This window comes from Diceros bicornis, chromosome 6 (assembly GCF_020826845.1).
Source record: "Diceros bicornis minor isolate mBicDic1 chromosome 6, mDicBic1.mat.cur, whole genome shotgun sequence".
Lineage (NCBI taxonomy): Eukaryota > Metazoa > Chordata > Mammalia > Perissodactyla > Rhinocerotidae > Diceros > Diceros bicornis.
This window is the reverse complement of record NC_080745.1, coordinates 49327717-49354477: the sequence shown is the minus strand read 5'-3', so window position 1 is coordinate 49354477 and position 26761 is coordinate 49327717.

The following is a 26761-nucleotide window of genomic DNA, read 5'->3' as shown; positions in this document are numbered from 1 at the left end:
TGCTGAACATTTATTTACTCAACACTGAGCACCAATAATGTGCCAGGCAAAGCTGTAGGGATTGGCAACACAGTAGTAAATAAGACTGGCATGGATAAAGCATACAAAAGAACAGATATTCATCAAATGTGTCTAGATCATAGAAAGAGGAAAAGAAGGGAAGAGAGTGTGGTAGATAAGGAAGTCAATAATACTGTCAATTTTGTCAAGATAGAATGCTCCCTACGAATAGCTAGAACAAGTTTAGACAATTTTTCAGTCACTTCAGCTGTCAGAGAAAATACGACAACTCTACTCATTAGTGGTTGTTTAAGAGTTGAAAATATGGTTTAGGGGAAACAACTCATATTCAGATTAGATATATCTCTCAGTTTCAATCTGATCAAACATTTAATATACTTGCTACAGAAAAATAATAATTTGTTGAATGTTTTCTCAGTCTGAGTGCTTTTAAATAGTCCCAAAATGCTCTCTCCAAAAATGAGCACTCAGGAACCTCTAGTAAATTTTCAAAAATCAATAATAACACAGTTCTGGATTCCCTTCATGTCACTCTTGGGACTTCCTGTGACAATGAGATCTGTGTGAGATATTGAGGCATAGTACGTCTCAGATTCTCTTTCTTCATCTCAGAAGCATTATTGTTGTTATTATTATTATTTTATTTATTTCTCTTTTTGATGAGGAAGATTGGCCCTGAGCTAACATCCGTGCCAATCTTCCTCCATTTTTTTGTATGTGGGATGCTGCAACAGCATGGCTTGATGAGCAGTGCGTAGGTCCGCACGCAGGATCCAAACCCACGTACCCCAGGCCACTGAAGCAGAGTGGGCAAACCTATCCAATATGCCACCGGGCCAGCCCCAATTGTTACTATTTTTTTATTTTCCCCTTCATAATCCCAAGAACAATTCCACCTATTATCACAACTTTGGTACATGACCTAGAATTTTCCGTATCTCAAGTGTGGGATGCCTTTAATGTACTAGCCTAGACTTCTATTAAGGAGTGTGTGCCTCCTGCATCATTGTGTTTTGATGGTTTAGCTGCTCATCTACCAGACGTGGACATTATGCATCCTTCTAGACATAACATTTACAGACTTCCAATTCATATACTTGTTAAAAAATATTTGATAAGCATTTGTCATTATTAGAAGAAGCTCATTAATACATATTCAACCAATTCCCCCTTCTGAAGGAACAAATACACACTTATATTACATGATTCATAAATTAAAGTATATCACAAGAAATCATACAATTTTAATAACTTTATTGGTCCCCATGTCATAACTCAGTGATAGCTATGTGAGTAACATTTGAAAAATGTATTGGGGGCCGGCCCCGTGGCTTAGCAGTTAAGTGCACACACTTTGCTGCTAGTGGTCCGGGTTCGGATCCCGGGCGCACACCAACACACTGCTTGTCTGGCCATGCTGAGGCAGTGGCCCACATACAGCAACTAGAAAGATGTGTAACTATGACATACAACTATTTATTGGGGCTTTGGGGAGAAAAAGGGAAAAAAAGGAGGAAGATTGGCAATAGATGTTAGTTCAGGGCCAATCTTCCTCAGCAAAATAAGGAGGATTGGCATGGATGTTAGCTCAGGGCTGATCTTCCTCACAAAAAAAAAAAAAGAAAGTATTGGTACTCTTAGCGTTATCTCAGTAAAGAATAACTAAACTTGATAGTCATATGAGTTGAAAAAGATGAATGAAATCAGTTGTTTTCAAAATAGTAGTTTCAGAAACCATGCTGTCTTCAGAATAGGATTTTATTTTCACTTTTTAAAAACTTCACCTCCAATCCTGTCTAGCATTTATAAACATGCTTTCACAGACTCCAAACTGCTAAGGAAGCTTAACTATAAATCCTTCTCCAAAGATTAAGTGCATCTTCACAATTCTTAATTCATCAAGTCAGTAGGATAGATAACTAACAGAAATGATGAAAATGTTATTAGAACATCAGTTATAAAACATTTTCAAATATCAAAAATTGTACCCAATCAAGAAGAATAAGTTTTCTCTCTCAGATCTTCAAATTCTCTCCCAATATCATCTCAAAAAATAAATTAATGAAAAGATACAGTGAAAAAATAAAATCGTTGGTTTCTTACAGCTATCACTCTCTCCCTCCTCTCCTTAAATATCAAACTTCTTTCAAGAAGATTGTCCTTACCTCTCACTTAAGGCTCAAACACTTTCTTGTGGATTCTACTACCTAGTAAACAGCTCACTGCTTCTCATAGGTGTCTTAATCTCCAATCTTCCCTTTCCTTGCCCTTTTAGTACTTTTCAGAATCGCTGACAATCTCTTCTACTAGAGTCTATTCTCTTGAATTGCCAGAAACCACACTCTCTTGGCTTTCTCTTGTGCCTCTGGTTGTTCCCTTTTAGTCTGTTTTAGTGGCTTTTTTTCTCTGTCTTTCTTTAAATACAGAAAACACTTAGATTCTACCCTAGGCACTCTTCTCAGTGTACTAAATCTCATCTCTCTCCATAGGCCTTTGTCTATTCCAATAAATGAATTTGCCCGTGAAGCAGATGATTCTCAAGTTCTCCTCTCTAGAGAAGTCCATTCCCACGTACATTCTGCTTATTAAATGTGTCTATCTAATAACTCAAAAGAAATTTGAAATTTCTCCAACATCTCTGCTATCTTCTACGGTGTTCATGTGGTCCAGTGTTCTCCCTTTCCACAAAAAATACTCCCATCCATACAGTTGCTTGAGCCAAAAATCTGGGAGCCACTCTTGATTCCTGATACTCTTTCACCTTACTTCCAACCAAACACACATCCATGCTGTTAATTATAACTCCTAAACAGATCTCAGATCTATTCTTTATTCTCCATGCCCTCTCTACCACAATCTTTGCTCTTCAAGACTAGAAGAAGAGTCTCTTAATTCTCCGTTTCCATTATTGCCTCCCTTCTATCTATTCTGGATATCACAATCAAAGTGATATCAGAAAAATATTTCTGATTAAGTCCACCCCATTTAGAATCCATTAATGTTCTCTGAAATCTCTTAAAATCTGGCCACCTTTTCTTCTACATTTATTTCTTTCCCTTCCCCTCTTGACTACACATTACCAACTCTGAGCACTATTTAATTAATAAAGCATGACATGGGCACTCTAGATTCATGTCCTGCTCACATGCTATTATTTCTGCTGGAAAGAAATGATTTTTATCCCCAGTCCACATTTTCCACACATTATTATGCCCAGCTAATTCGTATGTGTTCCTGAAATCTCACTTAAGTATTGCAAACTCTTAACCAAACTAGCTTATGTTATAAGCTAATATATGTGCCTCCATAACATTGTACATTTTGTTATTTATTCCTATATTTGTTGTTCAGTGTTGATCTTGCCCACAGGACCATAAGTTTAATGAGATCAAGACTAGGTCTCCCTTGTACTAAATCCCGTAATCTAGCATAATGACTGGCACAGAGCAGATGACTGATAAATATCTTTTAATTTGAATTTATTTTTAAATAATAGTTTTACTTGATTGAAAAGGTACGGAAATGTCAACACAAAAATAAATTAGACACATGTACGTAATGTGTAAGGCCTTGTGCAAAAATATTTGTGTATGATTTTCAATTCTCAAAATAATCTTTCAGTGTGGTTGTTTTAGTCAGTTTGGGCTGCTATACCAAAACTACCACAGACTTAAATGGCTAACACTTATTTCTCATAGTTCTAGGGACTAGAAATCTGAGATCAGAGTCCCAGCATGGTTAAGTTCTTGGTAAAGGCACTTTTCCCTGTTTACAGATGGGCACTTTCTTGCCGTATCCTTACATGATGGAGGAAGACAGAGAGGGCTCTGGTCTCTTCATCCACTTATAGGGGTACCATCATGGGGGCTCTATTTGCACGACCTCATCTAAACCTAATTACCTCTGGAGACTAAGGCTTCAACATATGGATTTTGAGGGGACACAAACATTCTGTCCATAAGAGTGGTCATTATTATTTCCATTATTAGAGAAGAGAAGGCTGAGTTCAGAAAAGTTAAATAATCTTGCAATGCCTTGCGGCTAATAAATGGCAAAGCCCTTTTAATAACATAAAAGATCTTTGCTGATCTGGCCACCACTTTCTTCAGCAGAAAAAGCTCTTCTTGTTGTTCCCTTCATATTTTATACGTCAGCTATAGTATATTATTGCAGTTCCTCCGTTAAATATGTTCTTACTCAGTCTTTCTACTTGCTTTTTCATCTCCCTTGGATACTTTTTCTCTCTTGACCTTCACACCAACTCATAGGCATTGAAAATTTTGCTTACTCTTTTGATGCTTCTACATCTCAGCTCGAGTCAACATTGTCACGGTTTCTTTATTACCCAACTTTAAGTCAAATGCTCCTCCTGTGCACCAGTAGAACCAATACTTATCTTTATCGTAACATACATCACTGCATAGTAAATGTTTCTCTGTCTCCTCCATGAACTGCAAGCTCCTGGAGGCCAGAGACTATGTATTCCTCAGCATTATGTTCCTAGTACCTAAGGAAGTGTCTGAGATATGGAAGACGCTTAATATATATTTATATAGACTAAAATAATTGGATACAGGAGCTAGTATTTAACCTCAAATCTTTCTCTTTCATAGCTTAAGACTTCAGAGTAGATGCAGAACAATTGGTAATGAATGTAACTGAAATCTAGTGGATCATTTGAGGCTCTACAAGATGCTGAGTGAGGAAGAAGGACACAATTATTAAGTAAGACGCATTTCAAGGCACTTTACTAGTTGTTTAGGAAATAACTATTTCACAGCACCAGAAGGCTAGCATAAATCACCATGTCAAAACACCAGCCATGCTTGTGGACATAATGTTTTTCCAAAAGGAAATGAGAAACTAAGATATTTTTATGCCATTGATTTATGTGAACAGAAAACAATGTGTTTTCAACTCAACAATCTATTTGATAATTCCTAAGAGAATAAATAAAAGCCAAAGAAATTCACTTTTATTAGTCCAAAATTAATGAAATAAAAAATGATGTATAAAATTAATGGTAAGTCGAGGCTGGCCTGGTGGCATACTGGTTAAGTTTGCATGCTCTGCTTCGGCAGCCCAGGATTCGCGGGTTCAGATCCCAGGCACAGACCTATGCACCGCTCATCAAGCCATGCTGTGGAGGCATCCCATATACAAAATGGAGAAAGATGGGCACAGATATTAGCTCAGGGCTAATCTACCTCAGCAAAAAGAGGATGATATGCAACAGGTGTTAGCTCAGGGCTGAGCTTTCTCACCAAAAATAAAACCAAAAACAATGGTAAGTAAATTTGAGTACTTCCCCATAGGCTTAAGCAGATCTACTGTAGGATTAATGCTGCAATAAAAAATTGAATTAGAAATATATAACAATGGTCAAGAAATATTCCTTATATGGTTATAGGATGGATTTTTATGTAATGATGTCCCTGTCCCTACACAGTTTTACTCTCTAATGGTATAAAATGCAGAAATTTGACAGTTTTGAGCTACACTGAACTTACAGTGAACCCATGAACTACTTCATGGGCTGCAGTGCTACCCAAGGGAAGCTCATATATTTACTTTTATCTTAATAAAAATAAACCCATGCTGTGAATTCTTCAAATTAACTTGTTGGCTCCTCTGTACTTAATTGAAGTGAAAGCAACATAAACCTTAGCTATCATTCATGCCAATCTTTGTACCAGGACCAGGTTTTGTTGTGATCTACCTCATTAAAATATTATTTAATATACTAAGAAATCATATTAAAGTCTTAACATTAAATACATGAAATATATTAAAAGAAATTTCTAGAAAAATTAATCTGAAAATATAATGTAATAAAACTTTTCTTTGTGAAATGTCCATAGTATACTACATGTGAAGAATAGTCTTAGAAGCTATAATAATAATAGCACAGTTACCTTGCATACAATAATTACCAGAATATTTTTTTTTTTGAGGAAGATTAGCCCTGAGCTAACATCTGTGCCAATCTTCTTCTACTTTATATGTGGTTTGCCACCACAGCATGACTGACAAGTGGTATAGGTCCACCCCTAGGATCCAAACCCAGGCTGCTGAAGCAGAACATGTCAAACTTAACCACTACACCACGGAGCTGGCCCCACCACGAATCTTTTTAAGTAAATATTAACATTTCCAAACTTATTAATTATTAAATATTAACATCTCCAAGGAAATTAAGCTAAGTTAACTTCCTGGGATCATACAGCCACTAAAAGGTAGAGCAAGGTAATCAATCTGTCTCTAAGACCCACGTTCTTAATCATCTCTATCAATTGTCTCAATGTTAAAGAAATCCAAAATGAGTATTCATTTGCCAAAAAGGAAAGATAAATCCTGTGGCCCAGTACATTGCTTCAACATTGCTGCCCTGGATTTTTACCACTGAGATAATTTTATTGGTAAAATTATAAGAGAATTAGTACTAAAATGAGAAATTTATGGTAATTTCAATCAATTCATTTGCATTGAATCCATCTTACACTGACTTATACACTCTGCCTTTGGGGTTACTATGAGGCTCACATATGTCATTAACACAATGTATTCTTATAAAGCTTGTTCCTCACTCCTTTTCCATACATGAAATGCTCAAGTTACCAAGTGAAAACACTCACCCAATGACACTGACACCTAGAAGGTCTTTTCCTTTTACTAGCCTTATCTACATTATTATTAATATTATAATCCATCTTATATTCATATATATGTTAAAAGTATACATTTCATTCTCTCTTGAATGATAATTATTTATGTGACTAAATACCTCAGAAGATGGTAGACTATATTAAGGAAGAAACAAATGTTTCATTCTTATTTATATCTTCCTAGTTGCTGGCATACAACTTAGTACATAGTTGCCACTCCAAAGTTTGGTATATCAAAATCTGTAATTCATATCCCATAATTTTTTTTCCTCTTCTTCATTTTTTCATCCATCCATCTATCCATGTAGTCTAGATTATTCTTGTTTAGTTTAATCTACCTATCCATCATAATGCATTGATTAACATCTAGCTTAAACTGTTAATGTGACACATCTCCATTTAGAATGGAACATTTTTAAGGGAAAGGCTTTTATTTATTTAGGAGAGAATCAAATTGAATGATTAATTATTAGGGTCCGTTCAGTAAAATTATTTGGTGATTACTAATTGTGGCAAATTGTGCTTTCCAGAGATGGCCACATCAGTATCTTTCATCACACGTGGTTCACTTAGGCACTCTTCTTATTAATAGGGAGAGTGTATGATCTCTCCTCTGGAATCTATGCTGGTTTGTTACTCTAACTCCAGTGGAAGTGACACTGTGGAACTCCTGAAACTAAGTGATAAAAGGCTATACATGTTCCATCCAGTTGTCTTGATATGCTCACTTGGAATCCCGAACTGCCATGTAAGCAGTCTAACGCACCGCCGTGCTGTGAAGAAGCCCAAACTAGGCTAGGCAGCCAGACTCTATTAAGAGTCTGTAAGATTACTTGAAGAGAAAGATATGCCTAGACATTTCTCTCAATTGCTTCATCCTCCCAATATTTTAACTCCATCTACCATCTGACTGCAACTATATTGGAGACCCTGAGCTGGAACTGCTAGCTGAGAACTTCTCAAATTCCTTGACTCACAGAAAGCGTGAGAGATAATAAATTTTTATTGTTGTTTTAAGCCATTACATTTTTAGGTGATTTGTTACACAACCAGAGTAACTAGAACACTGATTTTTCTCAGAATACAAATTCTTTTGGAACAGCATCTAGGGAAACAATTAAGTACTTGCAGGTATCAAAAAAAATACTTGCTAGATGGTTTGATCAGGTCCATTTCATCTAGGATGCACATTTAAAAAATTCATGATAACTAATATAATAAGGAAATAGCAAATCTCAAAATCTTATATGCAAAAAAAAATATTCAATTAGTGTACCTTATCTCCCTTGCTCATATTTTGGGTTTTTAACTCATAATGCTTGCTCATATTCAATCATGTCCTATTAGTTTAAATTTTAAAAACTGAATATTTTTAATTCTTACAAGTGATAGTTGACTTTCATTTAACATCATTTATTGAAAACAATATAAAAAGGTTGTATATTTTCCTCTTGTTTTAAAAGACTTCTGGATATTATAATGTCCATGATTTTGAAGCCTATTTTCTTATTAAGATTCAGTAGTAAAACAGAATTCATTAGGTAAGGTGTTTTATATAGGGTTTGTTTTTTTTTAACATTTCTTAGTTTTACTAATGTTTTCCATTAATTTTTATCCTTAGAGTAGCATCCAACAATACGGAACAAAAGGCATAGTTATTAAGGAGATTATATACCAAAAGAAAACTATCCCAAGACATTACCCCCAGGACAGGGGAATCATCTCCCTTTATTGTGTGACTTGTATGTGCCTTTGGGAAGTGATAAGTTCAATACATTTAAATGTCAAGCACGTATCATGTGACTTAAATCAATTACTCTTTTTCTCCACAGAGAGGGCAATACTACAAATTTTTCTAGAAGGCTTTTTCTATTCCCCTTATTTTATGCCTTTATAATGCAAATGACCGTCCTCTAACCTTGTGAGAAAGCATACTTTGACTGCTGCCAAAACAAGTTTTCTGAGAAAAATTCAAGTGATAGCCAAGAAATCATCTCAAGGTCTACGATTGTGCTAAATGTGTGAAAAATTTTGCTATCTTCCTCACAGAAATCATTCCAATAGTGACAAGGAAAATAATGTTAGCAGGGCAAGAGAAACCCAACAGACCCATCTGATGTGTGATAAGAGGTGTCACAAATCCAATGTAGACATGTACCTAAATATGCATTCACGTTCTGAAACTCATCATTTTGGCTTTCCTGAAGTTACTTTTCCAATCACCATGTTCTACATGAAATGATTCACTCATCAGCGTGAAGAAAAGTTGTTTCTTAGAGTACATTGACATTCCTTTTGCTGCCAACTTTTTACTCTATACCGATGTTCTTACTCAGTCTTTTTGGATGCAAGAATGTGACATTCTTTCATTTTTTCTTTTTTAAAAATTGTTCTTAAAGTTGAGAGAAATCGTGTTGATTAAAATTGGTCCTGCCTGGTTGAATCGTTTTTAAAAACTTTCAAGACAATAAATAGATTTTAATATTTCACTTTATTGACTTTATAAGCTATCTTCTTAACATATAGCTTTTAAAAGAAACTATGTATTTTATTTCAAATGTTACTTAAATATTCTCCTGCTCTATTCTTTTTTTAGTTCCTGTAAGTACCATAAGGCTATATGTAGTTTAGGAAACTAAAGTCTGTTGAACCTAAGGTTTAGGGAGGGTCATTGTATTACGGTATTCAAATAGATAAGGAAATCCACATTTATAGTTAAAGCCACATGTTATCAATTCAGTTACTCCCTTTCCAATTAATGAGATATTAATCAAAAAAAAAAAAAAGAAAAACTTCACTATTTTATGAGCCCAAAAGGCTTTTTGCTTGATGTTTCTTAGACATTTTAAAAGAAATAAGTAAATACTTGCATGGAAAATGCTACATATAAATAAAATGCATTTGACAGATATGTACCTTTCTCATGAATCTACTATCATTTCTTTGTACTTCTATTTAGCCAATCTTAATTAATTCCAGAAAAATATTGACAATTAAATACCATGTAATTATCTTATGCTTTCCAATGAAGAAATAGAAAAAGGATGTCTTTTTCATGGGCATACAATCTGTGATTTATAAAATCCATATTGGTATTTTCAAGTTCCATGTCTGTGTATTTATTTACAGTGGAGTTCTAGACTAAGCATCAAAGTGCCCGTTGAATATGAAAATGTGTTGTGTTTTGAACACAATCCTATGTCAAACACTGACCTAAATTACATTACAACCGCAATGTGGTAGATATGGTGGCACTTCCATTTTTGTAGTGCCTAAAATTTATACAATTTTCTGATTCTCTTTAAGAAAAAATAATACAAATTTACAAATGTAAAATTAAGAGCAAAAGTGAGCATTTATTTACCATGAGGAAGCAAATCATGACTAATTACATTTTTTAATAGTTGCTATATACCACTAACATCACGATATCCAGAATTTTCTTTTCAAAATAAATGAGCACACATGATACAGATCTATAATACTTATTTTTCTTACATGTTTTGGCTTCATCATCTTTGATTGCTTCTTAATAGGACAGCAACTTTGTAATATTGTAATACTGTATATTATTATATTACATTGTAATAGAGAGAAAACATCTCTAGTGATAATTGAGAGGTAATTCAGTCTTCTAGCTGCTATGATTTATATTTTTGTTGTTTTATTGATAGCTCAGAAATTTCCTTAGCTTCACAGCTATAAATTTTTAGCGTTGTCAAATTTGGTAAATTCTTTATCACATTTCTATTTTGTAGGAACTGTAAGATTTTAGGGCAATTAAAGTAGGTATATTTTTGGGGGGGCACGATGACTAATCTTAAATATTCTTTGCATTACTGATATTCATCAACCACTTTGTCACAGTCCGTGGAAGGGTCCATAGGATTAGGGCCAGGATTAGGTAAAGCGTGGGAGGCACTCTCCTTGAGCACAAAATCTGAGAACCTCCAAATAAGTCACTAATCAAGATAAATAGTAAGATAATATGTTTTTTTTATTTTTTTAACTTTTTTTAATTATTATTTTTTTATTGTGGTAACATTGGTTTATAACATTGTATAAATTTCGGGTGTACATCATTATACTTCTATTTCTGCATAGATTACATCATGTTTACCACCCAAATACCAATTACAATCCTTCACCAAACACACGTGCTTAATCTTCCATTTTGCCCTCCTCCCTCCCCCCTTCCCCTCTGATAACCACCAATCCAATCTCTGTCTCTATGTGTTTGTTTGTTATTGTTTTTATCTTCTTGGAAGCAACCTAAGTGCCCATCAAGGGACCAATGGATGAAGAAGATGTGGTATATATATACAATGGAATACTACTCAGCCATAAGAAAAGATGAAATCCAGCCGTTTGTGACACCATGGATGGACATTGAGGGTATTATGCTAAGTGAAATAAGTCAGAGGGAGAAGATCAAATAGTATATGATCTCACTCATAACAATAATATTTTAATACAATATTTTGAAAAAACACAAGCAGATACACGTGTGCATGTGAATGTACACACACTGATATCTCGGTATACATTTTCATTTTGCCTCAGAATCTAACTTGGTTTGTCACGGCACTGCATGAGATGAAGATGCTCTGAAACTCCAGTTTGGGTACTTTGTGTTAAACTTACCGCTGAGGAGATAATATCATAATGCTTATCTTATAGCTGAGGAAGTAGACTCACAGTGGTAAAGTAACGGTGAAAGCTAATAACACTGGTAACACTCCGGCACTGTTCTAACCCGGTCATAGCTGTTTTGCACCTATTTCCTACACCAACCCTGTGAAGTAAGTATCTTTTGTAACCAATTTTTTTCACGTTAAATTAAATGAAGTGCAGACGGGGCTAAGTAATCACAGGTAGGAGGTGTTAGACTTGAATCCAGTTTTCTCTGATCTTAAAACCAGAGTTACTAATGGCTATACTATCCTGTTGTCTAATAATAATCTATCTTGTTAGTGAAAAATAAGCCACATGGTAACAAACCTTGTAATAAACTGTACTATTCTACCTCATTTTGTGAATGGAAGCTTACTTCTGCATGTAATTTTAAAACTAGAAAAACCTAACAGAAATTGTTCACGTATCAGAAAAAGAAAAAGACTAAAAAAACCTTGTTTTTGCAAAGCTTCATACCACCCAACAAATGAAACTTGATTTAGATTTTTGTAGACTCCTCTTTGAACAGTCTATGCAATATCTCTTCCCTGAATTTCCAGGGTTATAACAGAAAAGACAAAAGAATTTACCTTCAATGCTTATAAATCTGCAATTTGTCTAGAATACCATCAAACCCTGCCATATTCTTACTATCAAAGTATATTAGTACTATTTCTTTATTGTTCCCAGATTTCCAAGGAAAGTCTTAACATCTTCTGTCTAAATGCCTGTGGAAGAATTTCCACAGGGTTGCCATCATAAAACCCAAGAGGTTTTATTTCCTTTTATCAGTTCTGTCAGTCTCTGTATAAATTTATCACTTGTTTATGGATTCCAAAGTGCTGCTGCAGGATTTAAATGTGTGTATATGGGTATATGTTTTGAGGCCCCCTATTGCAGAGATTGTTAAATTGTAATTAATATAATGAGCAAGAAACCAGAAGTAAAATTCCTTGCTTGATCCAAGTTACTGTCATTTTTTTCAAGATCCATCAGAGAAGAAAAAGGAACAACAGCAAAAGCTCTGGAAAAGATGGCAGGCAGCGAGGTGACTAGTATGGTTAATTGGGGCTTTTTCCCACCTGCTACCTTGAAAAAAGAGAACAATCTGGCCTCAGGAGACACTCTCCTCCCATTACCTTGATCTCTGGTCTAAAGAGCAAGACCCCAAAGGCCTCCACTATTTCCTATCATGTGTGCCTATTGACAGTTCTTAGAATAGGAAGAAATGGGAAAGAGAAGATATGAGAAGCCAGAAAGTAGAAGATGAAGTTCTGCTTTACCTGACACTGTGGACATGACTGAGCACGTTCCAGCAGCCCGGACGTGCTCTTATTTTTCTCCTCACATGGGAAACAAACACACAAATAATAGATCTTCATTTAACCCAAAATCTTAGTGAAAATCCACAGGGAGGGAATATATACGTAGAAACAATATCACCACATTTTTCCCCTCAAAATATGAAAATGGTATGTTTTGAATTTTTTTCTTTTTTTTTTTTTTTGCTGAGAAAGATTCACCCTAAGCTAATATCTGTTGCCCATCTTCCTGTTTTTGCTTGAGGAAGATTCACCCTGAGCTAACATCTGTGCCAGTCTTCCTCTATCTTGTACGTGGGTCACCCCCACAGCATGGTTGCTGATGAGTGGTGTAGGTCTGTGCCCAGGAACCGAACCTGGGCCGCCAAAGCAGAGCACGCCCAACTTAACCACTAGGCCATGGGGCCAGCCCCTGTTTTGAATTTTTATTTTAAAAAATACCCTATTTATACAATTTAAATGTTCTTCATGTCTGGTAAGATCCTAACCCCAGCCATGTTGACTAATCAGTAAATATCACTGAATATGTTCTTTTTTGTGCTAGAATACAGAATTAATAATGATATTATAGACATAGTACATAGTGCACTGAAAATAGTAAGTGGCAGGAAACACCATATTCTTCATAATATATTCACTAAGCATAGAGCCTGTTCTTATAGCCTCTAATCTTGAGTGATTTCTTGAACATGTAAGTCTGTCATGGCACCAGTTTAAAATTTTTCAGTGAGCACTCATAGCCTTTAAATAAAAGTTCTATTCCACGGCAGAGCATCCCTCTCCAGTAAAACATTGCCTGATGCCTTCAGATAGAGTTAGTTCTCTCCGTATACTCTACGTTATTGTTTGAAATCTTTATTCCTTACATGGTAAAGGGCCCCAGCAATGGGCCTAATTTCCTTATTAGAGACTCAATTAATGTTTGTTGACTGAATAAGCTAATCAATCAATCTGTCGAACTTTCAATCAGCCTAGATTGCTTTGTGGAAATTCTTCCTGGCATTAAGATAGTTTAATAAAAATATGGTTAGTCACGGGGAAGTTAATTATGTTCAGCATAGACTTAAAATGGTAGATGTATGAGGAAAATACAAAATGGCAAGGCACAAATGAAACAAGAAAATTTGAAATGAGGTTAGCCCACTCAAAAGAAACAATTTGTGGATCTATTGAAACATTGCATCAAATCCTGGGGCACATATTTAGAATACAGGAAATGGAGTTGTAAATCAAATTTGGTTTACACTTAAAAACAAAATTACTATGTTGGGGTAAAAACTTTAAGTAACAGTGAGTAATAATTTTCAATTGTATCATACATATTTGATTTTAAGCATGTTAAGGCATATCTTAAAGAAAAATCTACACTAAAAATATAAGGATGAGGCACTAAAAGATCCTCATTTTCCTCATTTGCTAGATCATAAAAGATAGGATAATCCATACCAGGGCAGGCAGATATAAACTAAGTATATGGCCACTCTTCTCTCCCTAGATGGTGTAACTAATTAATGCTAGCATTCTTTTCTACTGAACTTGGATACAGACTCAGGATACTGGGAGTAGCACTCTAGACAAACACAAGAAATCACCAGGTGTTGTCTCAAGATGAAAACTACTTGCTTTTCTTTACTGGAAACACACTAAGTCTCTGGTTGGACTTCTGAGGGTACTAGGAGCTGGGTTCCAAGAGCACATATGGGAATACATGTGTTGTAGGGAGTGGAAGCCGGGAAATGTCTTACGGGAGCAGATGGCCAGATAACCAGTTCACCTCTGGATGACAGTGGCTTCTCTAGCAGGAGAGTGATGTCTCTACCAGCAGCGTCATTGATACGGACTCAAGTACTCTCTGAAAGAACAGCTACTCAGTATGAAATTGCTGCAGTCTCTCGAGTCCACTAGCCAGAATACAAATATTTATAATGGTTTTAAAATGTTTGCTCAAGAAACACTGGAGTGAACGCTTCCTTCTTCGTAAACTGCCAAACAAATAACAGATGGTAACATCCAATAATCCTAACTGGGCAATGTTTGAAGCAGTGACTAGAAGATGATCCACTGAACGTCTTTTTATTAGCATCCTGAGTCTTGATCTTAAAAGTATCTTCATTTGGCTTAATTTTAATGTTGTACTTTTTAGTTTTAATTAATTTTTCCTGAAGTCTGCAAGATAGACAGGGAGAAGAAAAGCAATTTTCAGTACATGGTTATTTAAATCAACTACATTTCATTCCTTTTCTCTCCATTGGGAACAGAGTCCTGATTTTCAACCCAGAAGACCTGGCAGGAAATGACTGCATCTTATTAAATTGCTTGCTGGGCTTATTGAAACCTTTAAAATTATTATAGAGCTAGTCTCCATTTTCATTTAGTTGGCAAAGACAACAGATATTTATTGTATCTACCGTGTTCCAAGTTCTCTAAACATGATGCTCAACAATGTATGAGAAAGCAGACTTCTTTTTTTTTTTTTTTTGCTGAGGAAGATTAGCCCTGAGCTAACGTCTGTGCCAGTCTTCCCCTACTTTATATGTGGGTTGTGGCCACAGCGTGGCTGATGAATGGTGTAGGTCTGCGCCCAGGATCCAAACGCGCAAACCCAGACTGCCAAAGCGGAACATGCCAAACTTAACCACTACACCATGGGGCCGGCCCCAAAAGCAGATTTTTAATATGGATTATTTGGGATGGAGGTTCAAACAACTTTGCTGCAAGTGATGAAAGCAGCTTTCATATGAATCAATTATACTTCCCCCAAACAAGCTACTTGTTTAAGAATACATATATATAAAATAAATACATCTATATATGTGTATATGTATATACACAAACACACATACATTTGTAAAGCTGAATAGCTTATTTGGAAACCTAACTTTCTTTTGCTCTGGATATTTCATAAATGCTATGGCTTATATGGTGAACTACCATTGGTACTGATGCCTTGGATTAAATATCAACTAGTTTTCAGAGAAGCACAGGTTTTAGGTACAGTTCTCAGTAAAATATTCAGTGTATTGGAAGCATTAAAATACTTTGGCTTGGACCCTACCACCTATTCACGGAGTGTGGGAGAGATCATAAAACCCAATGATAATATTCTGCAGTTGAAGAGACTTAGAGAAAGAGGAAATAGCTTTTCCAAGGGCAGTAAAAATAGGTAATGGCAGATCCAGAACTAGAATTTAGGATCTTGATAATCTGCACAGCCAAGCTTCTAAATTCATTATAATTCAGTTTATGAGTTCTATTGGATTTATTGCACTTCACCTACATTCTGACCTTTAGCAATAGACTTAACTTCTACTTATTTATAATTATAGATTGTAGCTGAAAAATAATTTGCTTTTCAAGTTAGAGCCTAACTCCTCTATCAAACCTTCTTACTGATGTTGCAGAAATGTATATGTATATATGTACATATGTATGTATGCATGTGTATGTGTGTATACGTATATATCTCCCCCAGAAAATGACCTAGCCTTTAAGGGAACTGCTGGGGATAATGTATTTTCTATCCTTTTCATCTGTTTGTTTAGACATGTTTGTCCTATGAATGCATTCTTTCATTCAATTATTTTATTCATTATCCATTCAGGCATTCATTGAACAAATAATTCTTTTCATTAGCTCCTGTGTGCCACACACAATTCTATGTACTGGGATACAACATTAAAACATAAGTGACATATTGAACCTTACATTCTAATGGTAGAGATAGAAAATAAACAGACACATAATATTGGATGATGGCACATGTTATAAAGAAAAATAAAGCAGAGTAAAGCACCAGAGAGTAATCAGGAGGGACCCAAGGAAGTCCTAACTCAGATGGGGATTTAAGCAGAGACTTGGATGTAGTGACAGGTGTGGGGATCTGATGAAGAGATTCCGTGTCTGAGAGAACGTCAAGTGCAAAAGCCCTGAAGATCTGTGAACTTAGCATGATTTTAAAAAACTGCAAAAAAGACAGAGTATTATGTACAGAGTTGAGTGATGAAAAGAGGGATAGGAAATTAGATTTCCAGGGCTAGTTTTTGTACACAGGCCTTGCAAGTAAAGACTTAGATTTTACTTCAAGTATGATGGATAGGCATTGGAAGGTTTTAAAAGAATTACTCTGGTTGTTTTGTAGGGAAGAGAAAGTCCTAGTGAATAATAGTGGAATAGTAATAGTGGCAAAAATGAAAACAGAGAGACTTGTTATGAGGTCAGTTCAGAGCCTAAATTCTCGTTCTAAAGGTCTAATTACAGAACAGTAACCAATAATAATAATACCAACAAGAAAAGTATTCTGGTAGAAATAAATATCGTTGATTGAATAATTGATGCTTTGCATTGTTCTAAGTGCTTTATGTGTAAAATCAACAACTCAAATTTTCAATGCTTTTGTGAACCATATACTGTAGCTTTAGAAACAGAATTGCTGGTTAAGAAACAAACCAGCATTCTGTGAACACAGCGTCATAACCAAAAGCTACATCACACAAAAGGGAAATGATCTTGAACTTCACATGTCAATGGATATGTTTCCACTTCTGGGCACAGAACAAATTACATTTGAAAGAAGATAACTGGAATTAAATGCTCTTTAGTTTGAGCAGTTTAAGGTTCTATCATCATAAAACATTTATTTATTAAGTCGGTCAACTGGGTATAGTACTTACTGGACCCCATTAACAGAGAAAAGACATAGTATAAGGACTTTTCCTAGAGAGCTTCAAATCTAAGACAGATACATTGACTTATATTGTCTGAGAGAAAAAACAAAAACAAAAAATCAGTTGCCTAATGCACAAACTGAAGAGTAGATATTTGTATGTTCATTTAGGTATAATTTCATCAGGATGTAAATACTCTTAATTCAGGAAATATGAACTTGTTTACAGATTTTTTTTAGTGCTATTGAAGTGTCTACCTATCTAAAGTTCCTTTTATGTTCCCATTCTCTAAATTAATGCCAAAGTGGGCTGAAAAAAAAAACCTATTCTCACAGCTGATGTCCCTGTTGGCTGTTAACATAAAGAGACTGATTTGGAACAGGCTGAGGAACCCTAGGAGAAGCTTTGGCAATAATATTCCATTACTGCCCATCTGAATCAGTCACAGTAGTCTAGTTAGTCCTGAATTAACTTTGAGCACAAATAATCAATGGAATATGAGCACCGGTTGACATTTTTTATAGCATGTCTATTTTAAATGCCAATCTTATTTAGCAGTATAAGTACGGAGAAATTGTGTGGATATGTTTTAACCAGCAAAATGAAAACATTAGAAGTGGTAAACAATTGCATTTCCAGTATACCCTGTTATGAAAGGTTTAGCTTACTTTCCTGTTATTCATACTTTTCCATGCCCCAGTACATCCTATACTAAAGAGCTAATATGCCACTCAGTCCTAATCCTGACCAGTATGTTTGCACTGAAATAAAAAATTGTGTCCCCTGGGAACTGACCTAATTTCCCACAAATGTATGACTTTGGTCACCAGGGCAACCAGACAAGAAAATATGGATGATCCGGTTCAAAACTATTCCCAAGAATAGAAAAATGAGGGCCTTCTTTTGCCTGATCACTAGTGCCATATGTCAGCAACATTCCTTCTGTCAACAGATAAATATAGTGATCGGTTAAGAGTTTTACGAATATGAGATAAACAAATGTCACTAAAGTGGTGACACCATAGGGTGATTAAACTTTACGGCTGGAAGAGATATATAATCTATGTTAGCTATCTATGTACATATCCATTCATCCTGTTGGCTCTTCTTCTCTGGAACACCCTGAATAGCACACAGGGGTAATACAAAATTGTTAGTAATCAATATATTGTGAGTACCAGCTAATCAGAATGGACTCCAGTCTTAGCTCATGGGACTCCTGAAGACTTCCTTTCATACCAGAACTTCCCCCTTCAGTGTCTGATTGTGGGTAGACTGAGGTCTTGCAGAATTGACTATTTGTTAACTAGTACTGAAATCTTTTAATAATCAATATGACCAAATTGTTAGAATCTTTGGCTCTAGAATGAGAAAAACCTGCTTTGACTCTTTGAATGCCACTTATTGGTCAGGTTACTTAACCTCTCAGAGTCTTAATTTCTTTATTTATAAAGTGGAGATATTAATAACACATATGTTAAATACTGTAATGAATATCCAGTGCTTAACACAGTATCTACTATCTATCTAAAACTCAATAAAAATATGTCTAGTATTATTACACCAGGATTTAAACTCAGATTCTTAATAATTCCCTGAGAGAGAGAGAGAAGAAAGAAAGAAAGGAAGGAAGGAAAGAAAGAAGGAAGGAAGGAAGGAAGGAAGGAAGGAAGGAAGGAAGGAAGGAAGGAGGGAGGGAGGAAAGGAGGAAGGAAGAAAGGGAGGCGGAGGGAGGAAGCTAGTTAGTTTAGGAAAAATTTAAACACTAAACTGAATTTTCTGTTTGTATATGTTCTTGGAGAAAGAATATTTAGCATTTTTAAGGTGCAATGTTGAAACAAATGCTATACTATAGGTTGTATACAAGTATAAAATGTCTCAGCTTATATGGTCTGTTTAGACAGGATTTAGTGATCAATAATGATTGAAACATTGAAATACACTACTATTGCATTTGTCCAGCCTATTTGTGAAAATGAACTTTTTTAAAGCTGCAATGTTGGTTCTACAAGTGTTTGTTTTTTCTATCCTAGAATGTATTAACCTCTGACCATTTCAGCATTTTAGGTTCATGCTGATACAGCACCCATTGTATTTTCAACTTTTAGAAAATCTGCTGAGGACTTTTATTTCATGCAGCACATGAAGTGAGAGTTAAAGATCAATTAATTGCATGTTCATGCCCGATAGTTTCTTACTGAAGAATGCTAAGATACAACCAGGAGTGAATAACTACTTTAGTGAAGATCAGTGCTATTACAGTCTAAAAAGCAAAAAGGATGATAGCTTAGTCAGCTAGTGAATTATACTATTACGTTGAACAGAGACAATAGCACAATTAAGAATTTCAAAGAACACTGCCAGTAGATGTACACTGCAAAAGGGATACGAGCATATCCTTATGATCACAATTATGAGATTAATACTAGCATTGTTAACACTAGCATTATTGAAAGTGTCAACATTTATCTCCAAACCTAGAAATTCAACATTTACGACATGAAGTTTACCTCTCAAATCTCTATCGGTTTTGCCAATATTAGAAGCTTCCATTCACACAGAAATTCTCTACTTCTCTCTCTCCTTCTCTGTCCCTCTCTCTCTCACACACACACGCACACAAATAGCCCTCCACATACACATCCCCACGCATGCATATGCACACATAGCCTCCATACAAAAATACATATACTCCCACACACATATCTCCACATACTAATACACACCCCCCCAATAACACACACATCTTCACTAACCAATATGCACACCCCCATGCACACATACTCCCATGCTCATATAGCTTTCATTCACTACAAAGCAGAAAGAATTATAAAGGAATCACAACATTTCAGCATTCATACAAAACTCATCAAGGTTCAAAGACATTGTTATCACAGAATTCTATATAAAAATAACATGTATATTTTTAAATAACCTGGAAGGAAATTCTGAGTAAAGATGTTTGAATGTAGGTAGGTCATAGAATCTTCTTCCCCTATACATGGTGAAATAAACTGTCACTTATAAAACAAGAAAAATATAGTAAAAAAACAAAAATAAAAACAAACAGATAAAAACGTCTTTAAAAGACCATCAAGAAGGGCCCACAAAGACAAGATTGCAAACTAATGTGATACTCTTCAAAGAAACAGGAATCTATGGGTGCAAGAAACTGAAGATTTTATTGGAGCACGAGAAGCTCCTAATTCCACTCCCACTTCTCAGAAATAATTCTGGTAAGTTCAACAAATTCCTGAGATTCATCCCCAATGTCCTCGAATCTGGAGAGAAGAAAATTAGAGTTCCTGGGGAGGAATGATCAACTAGTAAGAATTGAAGAACAGAGGTTGACTCAATCTGACAGAATTAAAAATTCCATGGCCTCAAACACAGTTGGCTGAATGGTCAGAAATGGAGGGTATCCTAACCGGGGTAGAATAAATATCAGGGTCAGTGAAAAGTTTTATAGTACATTTAACAAAATCTTAAAAGAAAGAACGGAAACACGGTCTTCTCTCTCACACACATGCACACATACACACCGCTGTGTAAAACTGCAGTTTTAACTGAGATTTATCTTCAAAATAGAGAAAAACATATTTTATATTTGTTGAAAGGAAAAGTAATCCACCCCATATCAGAGCAGTTAGACAGTTGTCATATCTAAACAATGAAATAAAAGCCTTGAAAATGGTATATAGATCTCAAGAGAGATCTGAGGAATCCAGTACAGAATAAAACATTATTCTGGGAACAAAAGAAATTATCTCACCAGTATTTTTCACATTACTGACTACCTTAATAATATCATGAATTAAATAAATCAATACCAAAAAGGAAATAATAACAACAGATGGCAATAAAGAGAAAATTGCAAAGTTAATAAATGGTTTAAAATGATACCATTGCATTAAGAAAATTAAGTTACTGACACAGAGGAAAAGTTTGACATTATCAAAGTGAATATAAAACAGAAAGCATCAAACAATTAGAAGGAAGGTGATAGGTATAGGGTAACGATAGTCCATCACAAGAGTAATTGTTATTACTGAGGTTAAAAACTATCAAAAATAGATCAAAACGATGTTTCAAATATTTCAGGGAAAATTTTCTGGAAAGAATGAAGAGCAGAATATAAGATTTACAAGGACAAATCATATTCTAGAAAAAGTGGATATAAACGACATGTACAATAACATATCCACATGAAGATACTGAACATAAAGGGTAAAGAATAATTTTTCTTCAGTTATCTAGACCAGAAAATCAAATTCCCTAAAAAAAGGAAATTTAAGCAACTTGAGAGTTTTCCAAAGTGTCCATCAAAACTGGAAGTTAGCAGACAACGTCTAAAAATTTTCTAAAGGAAAGAAAGAATGCCCTAAAGATATACCCAGCCAATATACTGTTTTATGTATAAACAAAACAAAACAAAACAAAAACAATAAAAGTATCTTAAATGTGAAAAAAAACAACCTAATACAATTACCATGAGTCTTTTACATACACACATATGCACACACATACACACACATAGATTGAACCAATTAAAATTAAGAAAAATAATGAACTCAGGCAGTATTGGAAGAACCATATATAAAGGAGAAGTTAGAATTGAATATAATTAAATAAAATAAAAACAGTGAGGATATGATTGAAAAACTGAATGCAATTATTAAAAACTGCTACAAGATTAAAAAAAATGTGATTTCTAAAATTAGGAGAAATGATAATTGACTATCTTCTCAAATTTTCATATCAAGGAGTCAATCTATACTATGCAATACTAAAATGTAGTTTAAATCATAATGGCTTTAACTTAATAATATTTTCACAATGTCCTTGTTAATCTTAAATGAATCTTTTAAAAAATTATCAGAAGTTCATCAATTGCTTCAATTTCCATTTAATTTGTTTTCTTTTCTTAAATAAAACAGAACTAAATTTAATATTTTAATTAAATATAGCATGCATATTATAATCCATTTTTATAAACACATTTGCTGTTCTAGTTAACCAGCTAAACTTGTAGCTATCTCTTTTTTCTACCTGCATATATGCCTATGGAGATGTCTCGACTGATAATTATCTGATGGAAACTGTGTTTATTTTGATATGACAATATATTAGTTCCATTACTTGACCTCATTTTAATGAACATATATAATTTTTACCGCAGGGAGAAGAGGGTCAGAATTAAGAGAATATCATGTCACAGGTGAAGAGCTTTAATTATACCAAGGAACTTGGACTTAGTCTCTTTCTGTCACTACAAAATCCATAAACTTTCTTGGTAATGCCAAATCTGTAAGGCAGCAGAAAAAGGAAAGGAGAAGTGTGTGTGTGTGTGTGTGTGTGTGTGTGTGTGTGTGTGTGTGTGTGTTGTGTGTGAGAGAAAGGAGACAGAAACAGCGACAGACTGACAGACAGAGACAGAAAGAAGCAGAAAGAGAGAGAATGAACAAATGAGAATGATTTAATTGGTAGAGTCTTTGTAATTTTATAGTTTCTCTCTATCCAGGCCTATTCTTAAAACTATTAGCATCCTCTCCTTCTACAAGGTATCTTTTCTTCAGGTGCCCTTCTGAACACCATTTTTCTCTGGTTCTAGTAACTCATGCTTAGTAATTTGTGATCTGCCCTTTATTTCCATTTCTTATAGCAACGAATTTTTGCTAACACATTAAGGTTCAAACCCCAGGAGAAAACTTTGTCATTAAGTCCTATAAGGACTCATCTAAGGTTTTAGTTTTAAAATATACGTTATGGAATTCTACTAAGATATCTCTTTTTAGATTTGCAAGGTAAGCACAGATGAGGAATAATGTGAAGTGCCGTAACTATAAACAAGGTCAAACTGATCTTAATATACACGTGGACTTGGCAGTTGTGAGCCTGCTTACAACCCCGGACCCAATTTCCACAACCATGTCAAAGAATCTGTTATTTAAGTTTGCATATAATCAGTAAAATTAAACTTTATTTCAATATGATGTTATCTCATCTAAGCAAATCTTTTTGAAACAGACTGAAGCATCTTTTGGATAAAGTAAACTCTTTTTCTTTTCACAATAGAGAGTGAGACCAGAGGATGAAGACTATTTTATCTATTTTATAGCAAGCAGCTGTCATCCAGAAATTCCAGAGTAAATAAGGTTGAATATGGCCAAAGAAAGAGGAAGGCAGACACTATCGGGGGGGAAAAAGTGCCATGACATGTAAATATAATGAAAGTTGATGACTGAAGAGAAGAACGCAGAAAGCATAGCTGAAAGAGCTCTTACCAGTTTTTATAATCCTTACAGAGTCAGGGAAATCTAACATATATTTCATAAAGTTTTTGAAATGTAATAGTGGAGCCTATCTCCTCAGCAATATCCAGAAAGCTCTTAAAAAAAGTCTAAAGAAAGCATTCCTTTCATTGTTTCTGCATCGTTTGGCTTCATGAACTTCAGGGAGAACTGAAGAAGTAAGCTGTGCCCTGCCAGCTGAAAAACTGGCGAGGAAAATAATTGGCATCGTGCTTCAAGGGAAATGGATTTGAGCCAAGCAAAAATACATCCTATATTTATATGTAAGCTTAACAATCAGGCAAGTATAATGCTGCCAGACCTCTGGGTCAGAATATTAACACTTCTTCCTCACATGCTAGGGCTGGACTTGAATGCCAAGGAATGCATTTATAATTAGAAAATAACTTAATTGTGATTTATAAGTGTCTGAAAGGCTGACACTTGATCTTGACTTACTCTTTTACTGGCTTAACGTTCTTTTTATGCCCTGAGAGATATAACTCAAATGGAAGATTTTGCTTATTGACTTTACACACTAATAGTTATTAAGCATTTCTATATATGCACACCTTACTTTTACTCAATCCTTATACTTTAGCATTTCTGTAATGCAGAGTGAATTTCATTAAAATATTTTGAGGATTGTTGAAATGACAAAGCTTATTAAACAAGCTTGCTTCAATAAATGGAGTAAAATTACTAGATAAGCGATTGAAGTTTCAGAAATATTCCCTGATGTATCACACTCAGAACATGGGGATCAGGGTTATGAGTCCCCAATTTGAAAATGCGTGTAAAGCGAGGATGAACAAAAAAATAATAATAATTTAATATGTCTTGTGACTGTGAAAACAAGCAAATAGTTTAGTATAGAATCTAGTATGCTTGTTTCATAATATAGAGTATGGCTGGGGTAACCTTTCATACATATTTCAGTGTTACTCCACTGAGATTAAAAAGATACAATTTAAAAGAAGTAAAAATAAGTCTATATATTCAACCACTCATGACTAAGAGCTGATACATGATGAAGCATAATAACATCTAAAAAGCCCATCCAGTATACACATACATGAACTTAGGTTAGAGAAAAGGTATTATATTATTTAGATGACTAAGAAAGCTATAATAATACTGGTGGAAATTTTAATTTTATGAAATATGTATGTGTGTACGTGTTGAGAGAGAGACGGAGAGGGTGAGATGTGTATGTGTGTGAGAGAGAGAAAACAGATTGTCTTGGTTGAAATCAAGATGTTAAGATACAGTTTGGGGAGACAATGGAAGTCAAGAACAACATCTTGTGAACTGGAGCCCTGCCATTTATATATTACACTCCTTATTCTTTTAACAGAAATTCAGACACACGCCTTCATAATGCTTACACGCCTTTGCTTTCCCCTACTCTCCCTCTGACGGAAGCATCTGTGGCTAGAGAAGGACTTCCTTATGCTTTTTCTGAGGAATATTTATAACAGCTGTAGAAATACATATCCCCACCCAGCAGTCACTGATAACACTATTATCATTAGGAAGTTTAGAAATAAAGTTCAATCTTATTGCATCAGTTTTTTTATTATTAAAATATCCAATAAAATTTATAAATTTTGTGCGAACTTTTTAATAAATTTCTTCTATCAGCCTGATGACTATCATTTTATGTACTTGATGTGTTCCAGAAAATTGTATTAAAATAATTATTTTTTTAAATCTTAGTCTAATTTAAATGTGTCAGAGCAATTATTTTAGTTTTAACCTCAAAGAGTAGGATTAAGAGTAGGGTTCAAATTATTACTTGTTCTCTGTTACTTTTTTCTGCTTCTGTGCATTATCTTTAATTAAAAAACATGTTTGGATAAAGATTTATATTTTTAATTTAAAATCACATTGAATAAGGGTTTTCTAAAGGATTCTTTGAATCAAATTTTTTAGAAAAGGGAAAACTTTTTTTTTGCAGTGTGCTTCCTTCCCTCCTTGAATGTGTATTTTGTTAATTTTATAATTTTAAATGATGTTTGACTCACTGTGGCAAGAATATAGTACAGAAACAAAATGTAGTAGTTATTTCCAAATTACCACATAACAGCTGTGAGGAAACCAAGGACTCTCTGGCACGGTAGGGCAGTTTGTGCACTGCACAAAGGACTCTGGCTGAGAGCACAAGTGGATACTGAAATCTAAATGGAGATTCACTCCCTAGGTCTTGCTTCCTCAATCAAGGCTGAGTCAAGTTAGAGGATAGAGCACTTCTTTTGTATTTTGGCTCACCCAAAAGGGTGCCCTTTCCAAATTTAACCAAAAGCGCTATTAGCACTAACTGTTGTACTGAACAATGTGGTCAAAATTCGGCATGTATGGGTTAGTGAATAGCCAGGGCCTTATGAGAGCATTTATTATCTATTATGTTACTATTCTTTATGAAGTCTCAAAAGAACTCTACTTTGGCTGCCCAGAATGCAATGCTGAATAGACAGATGAAGACTCTTTGCTGGAGTTTACATTCAGATGGAGGTAGCAAAGGGTAATACAAATGGTAAAAAGAGTATAATGTAAATCACAAGAAAAATGAGACAAACAGCATAGAGTATAAGAGTAAAGGGGATATGTTACTGTCTTTAATACACAATATTTTGGCAAGTCAAAATGACTGGAAATTGACCTGAAATAATTAACTTCCGCAATATGATATTTTAACCACTTCCAATGCCCAAGTACTAGGTAAGCAACTTGAAACGGGAATTTTCCCAGACTGCAGAAATCTTACCTGAAATGTATTTGCAAGCTAGTGGCTGTGTAATATTTACATAAACAATCAAGCACACAATTTATTTTCTAAAAAGCACTCTATTCAGTTTTGTATTCTTATACTAATTGTTTACTTTTACTGCATATTAAGTGTTAACGCCAGAGAAAATCTAGTAATGGCTGAAAATGCTCTTTTCTCTAACATGATTGTTGATGTTTTTGCTATTAACCACATCGCTAACACCACCACTACCTCAACCTGATACACTGTAAAATAAAGCTTCAATATAATTAAATCCAGAATATGATGTGTTATTTTCTCTTTCATTACTCTAATGTTGAAAGGAATGGATGTTAGTCAAATAGAAAAGGTTTGT